Here is a 16,337-nt window from a genome sequence, read left to right as displayed (position 1 = left end):
ATCGTTGACGTTATCTTTACTAGCACATCGTCACTCAACGCCTAGGGCGCAGCCCGGGGGCCAGCTGAACACGTAATAATAGTGTTGATGTCGCAGGGTGCTGAATGCACCGTTGAGCTTTCGTACGCTGTTCGCCATCTAAATAAGAGAGAAGAAATAGTAGAGAAGGAAAGGCAGGGAGGTTAACCAGTATAGGACAACCGGTTTGCTACCCTACACATGGGGACAGGGTGGGGGAGATTTAAAGATGAAGAGGAAAGAGAGAGAGAGAGAGAAAGATAAAAAGATAGCACGACACAGCACACATAGAATCAGTCGGTCACTCTTGCGTGGTAGCATAGCACACATAGAAACAGTCGATCACTCTTGCGTGGTAGTTGGTCACTCCTGCGTGGTACGCGACATTTCTGTCACAGGCGCTTGGCCAAGTTCGTCGCTCTCAAAAACCTCAGCAGTGCCTTCGTCGCCTTCAGTTGTGATGTCTTCTGTTGACAACATGCAAGTATTGTTTGAACAGACATTGGTCTACTATCAAGGCGCGCTAGAACGGACGCCAATGACTGTCTCTGAGCGTTATATACCGGACAGTCGCACAGGACGTGGTGTAGCGTCTCCTCGCAACGACAGGCATCGCAGAGAGCGTTGTCGGCCATTCCAATTCGAAAGGAATAGGATTTCGTAAATGCCACCCCTAGCCACAAGCGATAAAGCAGTGTGGCCTCTCTTCGGCGGAGTCCAGTTGGCATACAGATATGCATCAAAGAGGACAGGTGGCGTTGACGATTAGTCCGGTTGGTTTGGCTGCTTTGAAATTCGAGGTCTTCTCCACACTTCATATGAGAAAGGGCACTACGTGACGTTTCAATGGCTGCCAAGTCACTGCGGCGTCATAGGGAACGAACAGGCCGATAATGCCGCTCGGACAGCTCATGAAAGCACACAGGAAGATACCATCCCACTTTCAAGGTCTGACGCTGCCAGCAGTCTTCGAGGCCTTGCACAGGAGATCACGCTCGCTCTATGGATCTAAATAAGATAACTTGTAAGCAACGGACGTACCTAATCCATACTTCGCTCAAAAAACATTTGCATTGCAAGCTATCGAGTGAAGGCCACACATCTCGAGCTTGAAATTTTATGTCACTGCTCCTTTAAAGGAGTACTGACATGATTTTGAGACATCGCAAAAGGGACATTCTTCGTTTCCTTTGCACGCAGTGTCAACGCTGTCCACACAGCGGAGTCGGAGAACACGTATATAATATTTTAATTTGACTGAAGTTTTCGTCGCTGAGCATCTGCAAGCCAGCCCCACTGCAATGGTCATTATCCCGACGAGTCAAGACAGTTCCCCCGAGTTCGCGAGTTCTGCGTCCTGCATGCAACCTAAATCGTTGAAATAACGGTCAGGGTCACTGGACGACAATTCACTCATCATTGTTTATGTGCGCCACGAGCAGATGACGGATTTGCCGCTAGTACGTCGCAAGTTTCTGTATCCCCGTGACGTCACACTGCTATGAGACGTTACTGAGAAGGCGGCCTCTCGACATCGAAACCGAGAGTGTCTTTTTAAGGTAGCGGTGATTAATGCATTCCCTGGCACCGCAATAGTGAAACCACGGTGATACGATCACAGCTCATACGAATTTCGGGGTGATACGAATTTTTCGTTGGTCCCGGCCAAGGCCCATTGGCCTGCAATGTAATGGAATACGGTTGTTGCGAACCGATTTTCACTCAGCGACGTTTGATACGAACGTAAGCTACCGCCAAGGTATGAAGAGGTGCTGTCCGCGCTGTCGCAGAAGACGCGCCAAGCACGTGCGAGCGCGGGGAACGCAAGCGTGGACATGCGCCGCACCGCCAAATCGTCAGAGTCACGGTGTAAAATTTTTTTTTTTTTACGGTCAGAATAAACCTTCAGAAACGCGTTACGGCCTCCGAGATTGTGTGCGCGAATCTTTGAGGCTCTTATGTGCCTCCGTGTGCCTTCGTGTTTAGATTACAGGGGACATTAGCGCCATGCTTTTTTTTTCTAACGCGTCGACGCGGGCTGCTGTCGTTGTACTGTGTGAACGCGTGCTTGCCTCGTGCATCAGACATCCTATGAAAGGTGGACGAGGACCGAAAGAAGGCAAGGACGGTTTTGGCGAAGGAGTCAGGCCTCACAACGTCAACATGCGCGACCGTAGAGGTCGCACTTGTGCGGGCACGGCCGTAAATCTCCCGAAGAATATCCCCAACGCTTCCGGGGTAACCAAATCATAACACAGGACCATGGTTCTGTAATTTTGTCAGGGGCGTAGCCAGAAATTTTTTTCGGGGGGGGGGGGGGGGGTTTCAACCATACTTTACGTATGTTCGTGCGTGCGTTTGTATGTGTGTGTGTATATATACGCAAGCAAAACTGAAAAATTTCGGGGGGGGGGGTTGAATCCCCCCCCCCCCCCTTGGCTACGCCCCTGAATTTTGTGGCCTTGATCCATCGCGTCAAAGCTCTTCTTTCGTTACTTTCGCTGCAGTATTCCTGTGTCATGCAAAAAAGCATACTAAAGTTTGGAAGGGGCTACTGCTGTCGCGGGTCACAACGCACCTGGTTCATTAATTAAATACGCGTGCACGGGCCGTATATTTACGAGTGATGGTATAATTGCCGACATCTAAAAACTTAACTGACAATCATTCAGGGCTCTTCCTGACGTTGCTGCGGCCCTGAAAAACAATAAATGAAAATGTACACCTTTTCCATGCTTTCTAGTGATACGAATTTCGGATGATGCGAATATTTTTGTTGGTCCCGTGAGATTCGTATCACCGAGGTTTCATTGTACTCGTTTTAGGTTTCTCGATACCAGTATGTTTATTTACAGCAACAATCAGAAAATTTTTAAAATTCGCGTCAGTGCTCCTTTAAAAGAAATATCTAAGAGTGTCTGATTCTCCATTGTCGACACTTGCAGTGCGTTGCTCAAGCACAAAGACGTAACAACTGTGACAGTTATAGTTCACACTTGTCCTGCGCGCATAGGCGTGCGCAGGGGAAAGTGGTGGGGAGAGCAAGGAGGTGCCCCCCCCCCCCCTAGTGACCTAAGAAGGGGGGGGGGGGGGCAAAGTCTGCCCCATACATTAACTTAATAGGGAGGGGAGGGGAGCGCTGCGATGAACCTTCTCCTGCCTTCGCCACCCCCCACCCCCTCCTGAAGCCTGTGCGTTCTTTTCGGGCGTCCTTCTTTGTGCTTCAGCGGCGCGCTGCACGTATCGACCTGCTTGTCGTTCCTCGTGTGACATTCCACTTTCTTGCCATCGCATTCATTGCTTCGCCCTCGCTGCGAAACTGTGACTTTTTAGGCGAACGCGCGTCTCCTTCTGTAACTAGTTCGACCAGTTACACCGTAGCGGCAGCGCACTGCTCTCCGCTTGGCTGGGCGCATAGGCAGCCGCGTGTAACCGCGTGCATTATCTTGCAGGCGATCTGCAGCAGGTGCAGTGGTTGCCGGTGAATTCATGTGCGCGGTCTTCCCATGCGCTAAGAGTTTTACGGGTCGCGCTATCTCAAGTTTCGGACACGCGTTGAAGCGAGAAGCAACGAGAAGCCGTTTGCTCACCTCTACCTGCGCTATTTAACACAAGAGTGCTGCGACGGCGGCGAATGTTGCTCGATGTTATCGAGTGAGATCAGTTCATGCTTGACTGTGCGTGCGTTATGCTATGTCCAATTTACTTACGGCATCTTCGAGAAATCACACGACCCCCCCCCCCCCCGGGCGCGACGATGATTGGACAAAATGACACACCAGGGCGCACCGCTGCGGTTTATCGCGGATGCCATTTCGAGAAAGAAAGGGGCTTCACCCATTACCGTCGGTTACCCATTACTAGAAAGCGCACACCATGCCGTTTCTCTCCTTAATTGACGACGTTTTGTGGAAATGCATATCGGGTACCAGTGTTGATTATGAGCTTGTTGGTGTCATCTTTACGCGGGATTCACGACTCGATGTGTCCAAAGATATGTTCACAACTTCAGCTACCACAACGATTTAATCATGATCATGGGCGTTAGTCGTCACGACGGAGACATGCCACTGGCAGGGTTGCCAATGGTGGCTACTTTTCGCCAATTTGGCGAATTTGAGAGGCCCGTGGCGACCTAAAATTATGAATGGCGACATGGCGAATTTTTGGCGATTTTCGGCTTATGTCTCCACTGAGTTATGCAACCTAAGCTCAGTGTCTTCCCAACTATTGAGCGGCAACATTCTCTGTATTTTTCTTGGGTTTAGACCCACGAGTAGTATGTGCATATTACGCGTCATTCGGTATGTCCGTCCTGTAACTCGTGTGTATCTCCTCAATTCATCTAGATGCAGGAGGTACTGGAAAGTCCCCCAGCGACATTCTAGCAAAATGTAAGTCAGCGGACTGCCTTGCAAACCGCGAGGGGGCAGTTTTTGACTATAAGTTTATGGCTTTAGGTGCGTTAAGCTTCTCTAAAGTTTCGCTTCTGAAGCTGCTAGATGACGGGTTGGCCGCCTGTTCCGACCATGTCTTCCGCCAAAGCTCCAACTGTTCTGAATAGCTTGGTGACTTATTCACTGTTGCAGTACCCCCAATTCAGCTCGTAAAGACTGCTTTGGAATAGCGAAGAGAGGCGGATACGCGGCTATTCGTGCAATAAAAAAATATTTATTGAGGCATTTTCCACTGTTCTCGGTGAGCGTGTGCAATGAAAACAATTGCTATGTAACGTTTTACACTGTCTACCTGATCATTAATAACGCATCAGATTGCCGCGTGTAGATATAGGTGTTCTACTACGATTATGAACCAACTAGCCCAAAAGTACATTTTGACAAGATATAGGTGACTATAAGAAAGGGTCAGTGGCGTCCGGTATCATATTAGTTCACACTGAAAAGGTGTAAGACTCACTAATGATCGGTTCCTGTAAGAATTCCGTCGTGTTACCTTCAATAAACCTTTTAATACTTTTAATTCATATACGGGTACGTAAAGCTGTCTACAAACAACGCTTTCACGGTTTTCGCCCAAGGTTTACCACACTTTTACCTTTGAAACGAGCGGACAGGGATGGAAGGATATCATGGGCGTTTCATTCATCCACCCTTGCGCCACCACGCACATCTTGCGGCTAGTCGGCGAAGTAGCACTATGCACTCCCATGGTGAAGCGGGCGAAACGACTGGCATTGGGAAACGTCAACATAATCTCAGGGTCTTGGATGGTACTGTATTCTACGGGGCTATACGTGAGTGGAAACTCTTATTAATAGGTATGCCGCACATATCGAGAATGGCGACTTCTTTGGCGACATTTGTAAAAAAATGGCGACTTTTGGCGACTTTTTGCTCTTCGTTTGGCGACATTTACTCGAAAATCAGTGGCAACCCTGGCCACTGGCATCAACATGGGTGCATCCCCGTCAAACGGTGCTATAGCTGCCAAAAACGATTGGACATTGTACAAGCTCTCATATATCATCACACAATAAGCACTACTTCTGTGAAGACGCGTTTCACTTTCGTGTTATACCGATTCCTATGACGGAGGGATCAGCCATGTTTTTTCTTCCAACGCGCGGCTCACTTTCAGTGTGATCGCGAGCGCGCGCGCGGGCATGTGGCGGCATCCCGCGGTAACCATGCAGCTCACGATGCTCAAATCAGCCAATGGTCGTGGACTTTGGGTTTATGGCGGGGTCATTTGGGTTTATGGCATCATTTGTCGAGAGAAGAGCGAGCGATTTCAAGCTGACTTTGAGAATGAATTATAAAGTCCAGGCCGCGTGCTACGCTATAACGTTTGACTCATATGTTCTCTGAATCCTCGACGACCAATCAGCAGCGTTTTCTGACCATGCTAAAAAATTGTTGCAGGGCGCGTTTAATGTTTCACCGTTTCGGCGAAACGTCGACTTTTCTTTCGCGAAGCGAGCTGTAACGCTTCTGCATAGTTGGCTACGGTATCCTCTGGACGTCGTATTCGGTGCCTTGTTTATAAACAAGCGCGTCGATAAGCGCCGGCATCGAACAACAAGCCTTGGGACTCCGCTCATCGTTGCGCATGAATGCGCTCGTGCGCGCCTCTGTGTGTGCAGGTATGCGTATGCGTTCGTTTGGGTCACAGGAGTCATTGATGTAAGACCACGTCATATGCGGTCTCTTTTAGTTTTTGCTCGTCTAATGCATGCCTAGACCGGTCGGGCTATAGACCAATGGAGAGGGGGAGTATCTCCTTGCCGGACTGTGGCACGGGAATGAAAAGGCTGACGTCGCTGCCTCCGCAGTGCGTCATTGGGGGGCGGTCACGCATGTGTACCACAGCCCAGAGGGTATTATGGCGGCACAAACGCGTGAGGTTGCGCTATATATGGACCAGAATTTTTGTCACTTTTAGGGCGCCGCCATCTTTGGTGGCGGGGCTGCCAATCACATGGAAAGGACACCAAGATAATGCCCAGTTTGTCCTTATTGCGTGCTGGCTATGCTGGCCGCCAGTGTTGGCTCGCCATCAGTTATGACGTAACGAAGCCCGCAGCCCCCAGCGCTGGCCGTGATGGCTGATATAGTTGGGGTGAAGATTATGTATGATTGCTCTAAAGGTGGGTGCGAGAGCAGAAATAATCTGCTCTATATACTGCGCACAAGGCCTTGTGTCCGATCCCGTGGCCATGACGTCAGCGTACCGATGATTCGTACGCGGAATGCAAGACTGTTTGTGTGCCGTGCTTTGAGTGCGTGCTATGAAAACCGAGATCTTTTTTTTTTATTCGAAGCTGCGTCTCTGAATTCGACGCAGGGTTACAGTTGAGTGAACATTGCGGCCGCGACTAAATTTTGTCCCTTTAAAGTATCGACCAGCACATTTGCAACCATTGCTTGTTGCCCACTGTATACGTTGGGCACACGCGCTCACGCATCTCACGAATGAAATACAAGCGTGTTTTTACGTCCGCAATTATACAGCGCCAAAGGCATTTATTTTTTTACACCCAAAAAATGTCTGGGGGACAGAGAGCTTTAATTCTCATCGTCTATTTCACTTTCAGAGGAGGCTCAGGAAAACATTGCGAAACAGCACTGATTTCTACGCGGGCAAGGGAGAGTCGTGTAAGTAAACAACCCGACAAGGTCGTCTACATTAACATTCTCGTTACGGCCGGTTCTGGCACGATACACCGCATGACGATACGGCATCGACGCGTAAGAAGCGTTAAAAGGAGAAGGTAGTTTTTATACTCATGCGTTATAGATAGTACGCGGGCTCGGTATCTGTATGAGGAAAAAGGAAAGTGTACCCTATTAATTCCACTTGTTATTTTTTTTTCCTTTTTCTTATTTGTTTTTTTTTTTATTCTCTCGACCCCATCTGGCGCGTGCCGAATGGCACGCGAGGGCACCGGCACGTTCACTACACAATCTTGGCGGCATCTATTTATGTCTCTTGGGTCCTGGCCGACGAGAAGGTCATCATGCGACACCACAAATGTGCGCATGAACACACACACACACACAAACACACACACACACACACACACACACACACACACACACACACACACACACACACACACAGCACAGTTGTTTACACCTTTCGTGACGCTCGCAGTCGCAAGCGCGGTAACACACCAGGGTCGTCTAGTTGTTTTCCGGGAAGGTTACCCCCAATGTACGGGCGCGATAATGTAAGGTAAGCCGTGATGATTAACAACCACTATGACGTCAATGATACGTACACAGACTCTCGATCGCTAGCGTTTTATACGTGCACTACACGAAGCCGGCTGACGTTGAAGACAAATGTAATGCACAAATATGTTTCCAGCGAATATACGTTACGGCGGTCGCCCTAACCATCGTCAAATTTAATAATAATAATAATAATAATAATAATAATAATAATAATAATAATAATAATAATAATAATATCTGGGGTTTCACGTGCCAAAACCACGATATGGTTATGAGGCACGCCGTAGTAAAAGGCTCCGGAAATTTTGACCATCTGGTGTTCTTTAACGCGCACTGGCAACGCACAGTACACGGGCCCCTGGCATTTCTCGGCCGCCGAAATACGGCCGCCGAGGCCGGGATCGAACCCGCGACCTTCGGGTCAGCAGTCGAGCACCGTAACCATTGCACAACCGCGGCGGACCCGTCGTCGAGTTTTTTTTTTTCGCGCTGAGAATTTGCGGCGTTCTAAAGCTAGCCGAAATATGCAAGCTGTGCTAAACATCATAGGCGCGCGCAGGAGGTGGGGGTGCCCCATACTCAGGCGGACTTGTCCCGTCATTGTTCAAAAAGCTGGGTTATGGCCACGCAGGTGTTTGTCGATAATGCCGGCCAAATTCGGCCCCTGATGTCGCATTCCAAGAAAGAGCTGCTTTGATATATATATATATATATTGTAACGAAGAGGAAGTACTCTGGCGCAGAGGCAGCATCATCGAGTGTGCAGCAGAGGCTCGAGCTAGCGAACTGCTCTCGGTGCATTGCGCGACCAGCGACCAGCTACACACTCAATAAATCGCCTTTATATTTGGTGGAGGTGCTGGGTAACGTTCCCTCTACCGTCCCCCTACCATCCTGGATCTCCGTTCTCGGCGGCTACCTTCTGCTATGCCGGACGCCAACCAGCAGACGCTTCCATCGCCAGCTGCCACCTGTCCTGGCACTGTTCCGCAGCGAGAGCCTCCAATCTTCAGCGGAACAGACGACAACGACGTTGAAGATTGGCTGTCGACCTTTGAACGGGTGAGCGCTCTAAACAAATGGACGGACGCGGACAAGTTGACACGCGTGTCGTTCTATCTCGCGGGCGTGGCCAGTCTTTGGTTCAAGAACCACGAGGGAGACGTCAGAACATGGCCGCTGTTCAAAACGTCAATTACGGCAGTATTCGACCGACCCGCCGTCCGAAAACTCCGAGCCGAGCAGCGTTTGCGCACACGCGCACAAGAGACAGGTGAAACGTTCACCAGCTATATCGAAGACGTTGTCGACCTGTGCAGACGCGTGAACGCTGCCATGACGGAAACTGACAAAATCAAGCACATAATGAAAGGGATTGATGATGACGCTTTTCAGATGCTGCTGGCGAAGAACCCGATCACAGTCAACGACGTTATTAGCTTGTGCCAGAGCTATGATGAATTGCGGAAGCAGCGAGCTCTGACAAGACGTCCTCCCGCACACGATTTGGCATCACTGTCGAGTCTGACCAACGGCCACGACAACACGTCGCTGATAGCTGAAATCAAAGCCTTTGTCCGCGAAGAAGTCGCGCGACAGCTCTCTCTGGTGCCCTTCACTCAGGAACCTACCACGACACTACCATCGTCCCTCCGTGGCGTTATTCAAGGAGAGGTCGCTGAGGCGCTGCCAGCTGCCCGCGAGCAAAACCTTGTGGCTGCTCCACTCACATACGCTGCGGTTGCTGCCATGCCCACTCGCAAAGCACCTGCACCACCATTCCAGCATCCTCTGAACTACCACCCACCTCCTGTTCACTGGGTCAGTACAGCCGCCGCCAACCCGTGGCGCACGCTCGACAATCGTCCGATATGCTTCGCATGTAGATGCCCCGGACACGTCGCAAGGTACTGCCGCCGCCGGGTTCAAGCCACTGATGACAACCCCCGAGAGCCCTACTTCCAATTTGACTCGAACTCGCATTACGCTCCCTCCGCACCAGCGCAAGCTCGCTACCAGGCTGATCGCCGCGCCAGAATGGAACATCTTCGCTCGCCCTCTCCCCGCCGCCGCTCGCTTTCTCCTATGCGTCGACGGCCCGCACCTACCGACGAGGGAAACTAGACGACGCAGTTCCCGAGGCAAGAACTGCGCAAGTTTCGGTTTGCCCAAGTCCTCATTCTTGTCCTGCCAATGTTATTGATGTATTTGTCGAAGATGTCGCTACAGTCGCTCTTGTAGATACCGGTGCTGCTGTTTCTGTCATCGATGCTGGATTTTGCCGCGCAATTCGTAAAGTCACGACGCCTCTCTCCGGACTGTCGCTTCGTACAGCCAGCGCTCAGCCCATTCAACCGACCGCAGTCTGTACAGCCCGTGTGACCATTCAGGACGTTCTGTACACAATAGAGTTCATCGTTCTTCCATCGTGCTCCCATGCCATTATCTTAGGATGGGACTTTCTGTCGCGCCACAACGCCGTAATCGACTGTGCTCGGGCTGAGGTTGAATTATGCTTACTCGATGACCCAGCCTCCGTTGACCCTCAATCTACCGCTAAACTTGTCGTGCATGACGACACCTACATCCCTCCGGGCTCTTCGGCATTGGTACCAGTCTCGTGCAGCGCCATATCCGACGGGACGGTCTTTCGCTAGCAGTTCGCTAGCTCGAGCCTCTGCTGCACACTCGATGATGCTGCCTCTGCGCCAGAGTACTTCCTCTTCGTTACAATATATATATATATATATATATATATATATATATATATATATATATATATATATATATATATATATATATATATATATATATATATATATATATATATAGCTTGCTTCCAGGTTATTGCTTTCGTACAAAGTGAGGAGGAGGAGGAATGAACCTTTATTGAAACCAGCAGTTTAGTTGGATGGGCATGGGCCTCCCACGTTGGGACGTCGAGGTCTTGCCTCTTCGCCACCTCACGGGCTTGCTGGGTAGCCCAAGGTTGGTCGTCAAAGTGAAACGTTGAAAACAATTAAGCTTTTGTTCAGTTCTGCACAGTTTAACCCCTTAAAAACCTGCGTTTTCATCACAACGTTACTGACATTGTTATTAGTAAATTGTCGTCGCTATCGCGTCGTGTTCAGGACCGCCCCCTCACAGCGCAACATTAAATATTCCCAAGTTGCGCAATGTATCGCACCCCAGAAAGGAGAAGGTAGCCGGCAGAGATCGAGGCAGGCCCGTAGCCAGGAATTTTAGCGGGGGTGGGTGGGGGGGGGGGGGGGGGGGGCATTTGCTGAAAACCATGACTTTTTGAGAAAAACACCTATTTTCATTATTTATTTTTGGTAAAAACACGTACTTCACCAAAATTTCGGGAGGGGGGGCGGGGCCCTAGCCTCCCCCCCCCCCCTGGCTACGGGCTTGGCTCGAGGATAAAGTTGTATAGGCATCGCGAAGAAACTTTTGAGGACATGCTGGTGACCGCTTTTAAATCAGCATCTTTTCGCAGCAAATGAATCGAAAAGATCGCCGAACTTCAACTTGTTTTCCCCAGAAGAAGGAAAAACCACTACGTGGCTTTTACACGGTTCTAATAAGTACGCAACGCCACATGCAAAACCAAACGGGCGCGTGCTTTCGCAACTGCCTCACCAAGTGAATGAAGACGTGACCAGGAAAAGAACAAAATGTGTCGGCTTGTTTGTGCTGCAAAGCTCTCGAAGTCGAAACAATAAAGTGCGTCTTCGTTGAACGCTGTCGTCCAATACCTCTATTATTAACCAATAATTAACTTCCCCGCCGACAATTATAATGTGCTCGGTGAATTTGTACGACGAAGTAAATGGTGCCTAGAAATGAACGCTTGTATCAGTTTGTTGTAAAAGGCGAAAAGAGGTAGGCAGCATAGTAAGGTGGGCGCTGGTGTATACGGTTGAACAAGCGATGATTGCGCTGGCATACTGTAGACCAGTAGCGTAGCCAGAATTTTTTTCGAGCTGGTTTGAACCCCACCAATCCCCCTCTCCCCCCCCCCCTTTTCCCGCCCCCCCTGGCTACGCCGGTGCTGTAGACATTAGAATAATTTTGGTCAGGGGATATCTTCAAGGAACGGCCCATAGTGGCATATAAAGGTGTTTTTTTTCCTTTTTTAGGAAGTGTGGAAATGAACTTACAGTCGTACAAAATGTTGTGATCTTATTGGACGAGAAATATTAATCGCGATGCATTCTCTCGTGTGAGTTCGTTCGTAAAGAAGATAAAATCGTACGTGTAAAATCAAAACAAAAGAAAATAACGACGATGCGACGACAACAACGAACAAAGTGTTGTCCACTGTTATCACCCTGTCCTTGGTTTTCTTTTTCTTTTTCTTCTTCTACTGTTCTGATTTTCTTTTTAACACGAACAACACCCGACGAAAACATCTGTGCATGAAAGTTCTGTCGGTAAGGTTCTTACAAGCTGGCATAGAGAAGTTTCAGTTGAGATTTAGCGTGCTGTGGTCATTCTGTACGCAGAAAAATTTAACGACCGTCCTTACATTTCCGTTGTGTCACTTTCTCAAGTACAAATGAGCTGCGTTTTCCGAATGCGCCGCAACTGATAGCTGCGGGCTATTATTAATATATACTACTGTTCTTTCCTTCTGTCTTATCTGCGATAGCCCTTGATGACTCGAAAGCTGTGGTTGCTGTCTTCCTCCTCATCACGAGCTTTGTATTTACCAATGATCGAATAAAAAAAAAAAAACTTTACCCGCCATTGCAATTTGCAGTAATGTCCAAGCAACATTGGGTAGGTTGATGATGCCACATGCGAAACACTGCACGATAAAGAACTTTCCAGCAGTGTGACTCGCGCGTAGTTTTACACCCAACACAAACGCCAGTGAAAGGCATTCCCGATGCCACCGCTGACACAACTCTGTATAGTGTACAAAGACAACGTTTCAGACATTTCAGTGAAGAAGTTATCTTCGACAAGATCACGTCATCCACCGAGACAGCTTAGTTCAATCGCTGTATATGGTGTGTACCAGAATAACATCCGTCCGAAATCTGTAGAAGCATAGTTAACTCCATGTCTCGTTCCAAATCGCTGTCATGATAACAAAAGTCATTCGCCGACTTCTAGATAACAGCTGGGCCAGAACAGATACCAGTTTCCTTTCTGTTGAACGTTCCGTGTGAGATCCGAGACCTCGTTCGCGACGTCCATCTGCGTTTCAAATCGTTTCCCTGATGATCTTCGAATAAGCCATTGTGTTTTCTTTCCGAGGCGTGCAGCGTTTATGCGAATGGGCAAGAACAAACATCTACGAAGGGATGTCGCAACAAACGCGTACTCGATTATGGGTTACATCATCAGAAATAGCCGTAACTCTGCGTTCTTAATGTTTCTGGACGCAATAAATAACCGTCCGCAAAACACGGTTTATCTTTGTCCGTCCCGTGTGTCGATGCAGTGAATTGCATGGCGCCCAGTGTAAGGGCTTCGTTCGTTTCTGATTGTATAGGTTACAGCACAGATAGATGCCTTTTTTTAGTATACAATGCACGCTATCCCACATCGCCTAAAGTACCTCATTGTTCAAGAAGGGCGGGAGGGATGGATTGCTTGTTAACTGTAGACTACAAGAGATGCATGTGCGTGAGTGTGTGCGCGGAAGTGGGGGCGGAGGGGGTATGTAGTGTTCGTGTGCATATATTACTGATCACTGCAGTCTATTTTTGCAAAAATAGACTGCACATCACCCCACCCCTCCGCCCTGCCCCCACGCGCCCCCTGACTCTTTGTTACCCCAAGAAATCGAGGAAAGCGTCCAGCTGCATCAGAATATTTGCTACATCCAAACCAGTCATAACGGGTCAATACTCTCAACTGAATAGCAAAAGCTTGTTAAGCACTTAGACTTCATCCCTCTTAGACTACAGCTCTTTTTACCTAGGTAGCTAAATTTCTTCAAGGATAAACAGCGTATAGTTGATTTTGTAATGGGCTTTCCGTGTTCCCATGCGCAAATAATTTGTTTTCTCTGCAACGTATCTCCAAAATGCGTTTTCTCGGTGTTGCGAATGATTCATTTTCATGGTACTTCGCGTTGGACGTCCATTTACTCGGTCTGACGGAGCAGATAAATCGACAACGCGCCGTGCTGGTTTCTGACATGGCTAATGATTTTTAAACTCTTTTCCGTATGGGAAGCGTTGGCTATAGACATATCTCAGCATCGACTTCTTCCCAATGTCAATTGATGACGTAAATGAGATGACGTGAGATTGACTAAGGGGAGTCTTTTGCAGTCACTAAGCTGCACCGTGCGCATGACAAATAGAGGTATCCTTTGCCCCTTCTCTGCGAGTGGCACTGAAGAAAACAGTCTTGTGGCGTAGGTGGACGGCCATGTTTGACATTGTAAAAGAAAGAAATGAGAAAATCCTTCGCAATGTCGAGATATAACAACAAAAAATTCGGCAGATCCCACGTACCGTGGGAATCGATGGTATGCGAAGCGTGCGCGGAATGGTGACTGTGGCGTAATTTTTCACATTGAGCGAAACGGTTACGGAATGATGCTAGAGAAATGTGGAAGTGGCATACGCACACTCATATGTTGAAGAGTCGCATATGTATTATATAACCAGTTGTTTAGATGCAGTTGCGCAACGATGCCAACAGCCGAATGAGTGTTACCAACAGTAGACGCGATGAGCTGATATGTAGTGCTTATATGCTTCGATACTGAATAGCGCGAATCCGAACAAGACAAAGAAGGAACACAGATGCATAGAACAGGCGTTACTCGCAACTAAGCTTCATGCAGGAAAGTTTCCCTAGATACACACACAGCCGAGTGGCGCGCGCAGGTGCACTGCACGAACGTTACAGTCACAGTTGCAGTTGTTACAGTTGTTATACTTGTGCGTTATGACGGAGAACGCTCGCATGTTTCACGAATGTGTGAAATGGGTTCTTGACAGGTATTGAACAAGGTCATCGTCGCCATGATCAGTGAGCACCAGCAGTTGGACCGGACTTGTTAATCAGATCCGTTCGTGATCGCGGCTACGAGGGGTGGAAGCTGGTTGAAATCCTGGATGCATCTTACGATGAAATGAGCTATGATGCCTCCTGTCGTGGATGTGGCAGCGAGGTCTTTTGATGCCCTGTCCACATCCAAGCCGTATTTCACGAATTAGAAAAACCAGGCGTTGTTGGGTCTTGATAAATCAATGTTGAAGTCACCGGTAATAATGAGTGGCCTGGTTCTCTGGGCAGATGTATTACAGTAAGCATTGATCCCGGTTTTTGCGTAATCCACGTGGTCCACGTTGCTGACCACGAGGACGAGTGGATGGTAGTTGAGCGTCTTCCAGGGGTGTTCTGTCATGAGCTTCCTCGCTTTCCTTGCGTCAGCCGCGGTGGTGTAACGGTTTCGGTGCGCGGCTGCTGACTCGAAGGTCGCGGGTTCGATCCCGGTCGTGGCCGGTCGAATTTCGATGGAGGCAAAATGCTAGATGCCCGTGTACTGTGCGATCTCGGTACGCGGTAAAGAATACCAGATGGTCAAAATTTCCGGAGCCCACCGCTACGGCGTCACTCATAATCATATCATGGTTTTGGGGCATAAAACCCCGACAAATATTATTATTATTATCACTTTCCTTGCCTGCCAATGTGTTTGTCTTCGCGGTTACTGTGTTGGTTGAGACTCTGTATCACCTGTGGCACATACCCACATAGCATGAACTTTGGTATGCGGGTATGTGCCACACATGACTGAGAGAAAGGGTTTAATGACGTACGCGACAGGTATTTTGCGTTATTCATGTTATGACCAGTGAATTGTGTTCGTCATACACTGATCCCCTGCTGTGCCAATTTTGGTATATTACAAGTTATGGAGACGACCAGGAGAGCGCCCAGACGTAGGCGGCTAGATAGATAGATAGATACGTAGATAGAAAAGGCCAAAGTGCCTGAGGTTCGCTAAGAAATGCTTCGCATTTAAAACATCCGATGTCGACACCAAATCATACTTGCAATGACTCAAGGCAAACAATAATACCTAGAAGTACCCCTGACGCACGGGCATTTTCGAAAGGCCATCCAGTCGATGGCCGTCGAAACGCCACAACTCTATCGACTCGTTGGAGTTCTCCTACCGCTGCGAGGTGGCAGTTTTGAATGGCCCTTGAGTGGTTCGGGCGTTTGTCGCAAAAATTGCGTACTGCTCTGCGGATCTTTATTTTCGTATTCATGTCACTGAAGTTAAATGTAAATCCACTTAAAAACACAAGTATGTCTGTTGTTTTTATTTAAACATTTCAATAAACTATTTACTCGGAGTTATGAAGACATACTTGATTTTTTAGTTGAGCAGCGAAACCACGGCGTGACGGCAAGATGAAAACAAGCACGCTGCTGTTGTCGAGAGTATGTGCAGTTTGCACAAATGAAGTGGCAAAAATACTTTATTAAATAATTGATAACGCTCACATATACGGTTTTTCAAAGCGTACTGGTTATTATTTTTTATTTATTTTATTTTTATTTTTATTTTTATTTTTTTGCTAATCGTGAAGCGTACACTGTGAACGAGACGGCACGTTCGCGTTGTTTCCGCTTCCG

The sequence above is a fragment of the Rhipicephalus sanguineus genome, chromosome 2 (assembly GCF_013339695.2).
Source record: "Rhipicephalus sanguineus isolate Rsan-2018 chromosome 2, BIME_Rsan_1.4, whole genome shotgun sequence".
NCBI classification, from domain to species: Eukaryota; Metazoa; Arthropoda; class Arachnida; order Ixodida; family Ixodidae; genus Rhipicephalus; species Rhipicephalus sanguineus.
This window is presented reverse-complemented; position numbering follows the sequence as displayed.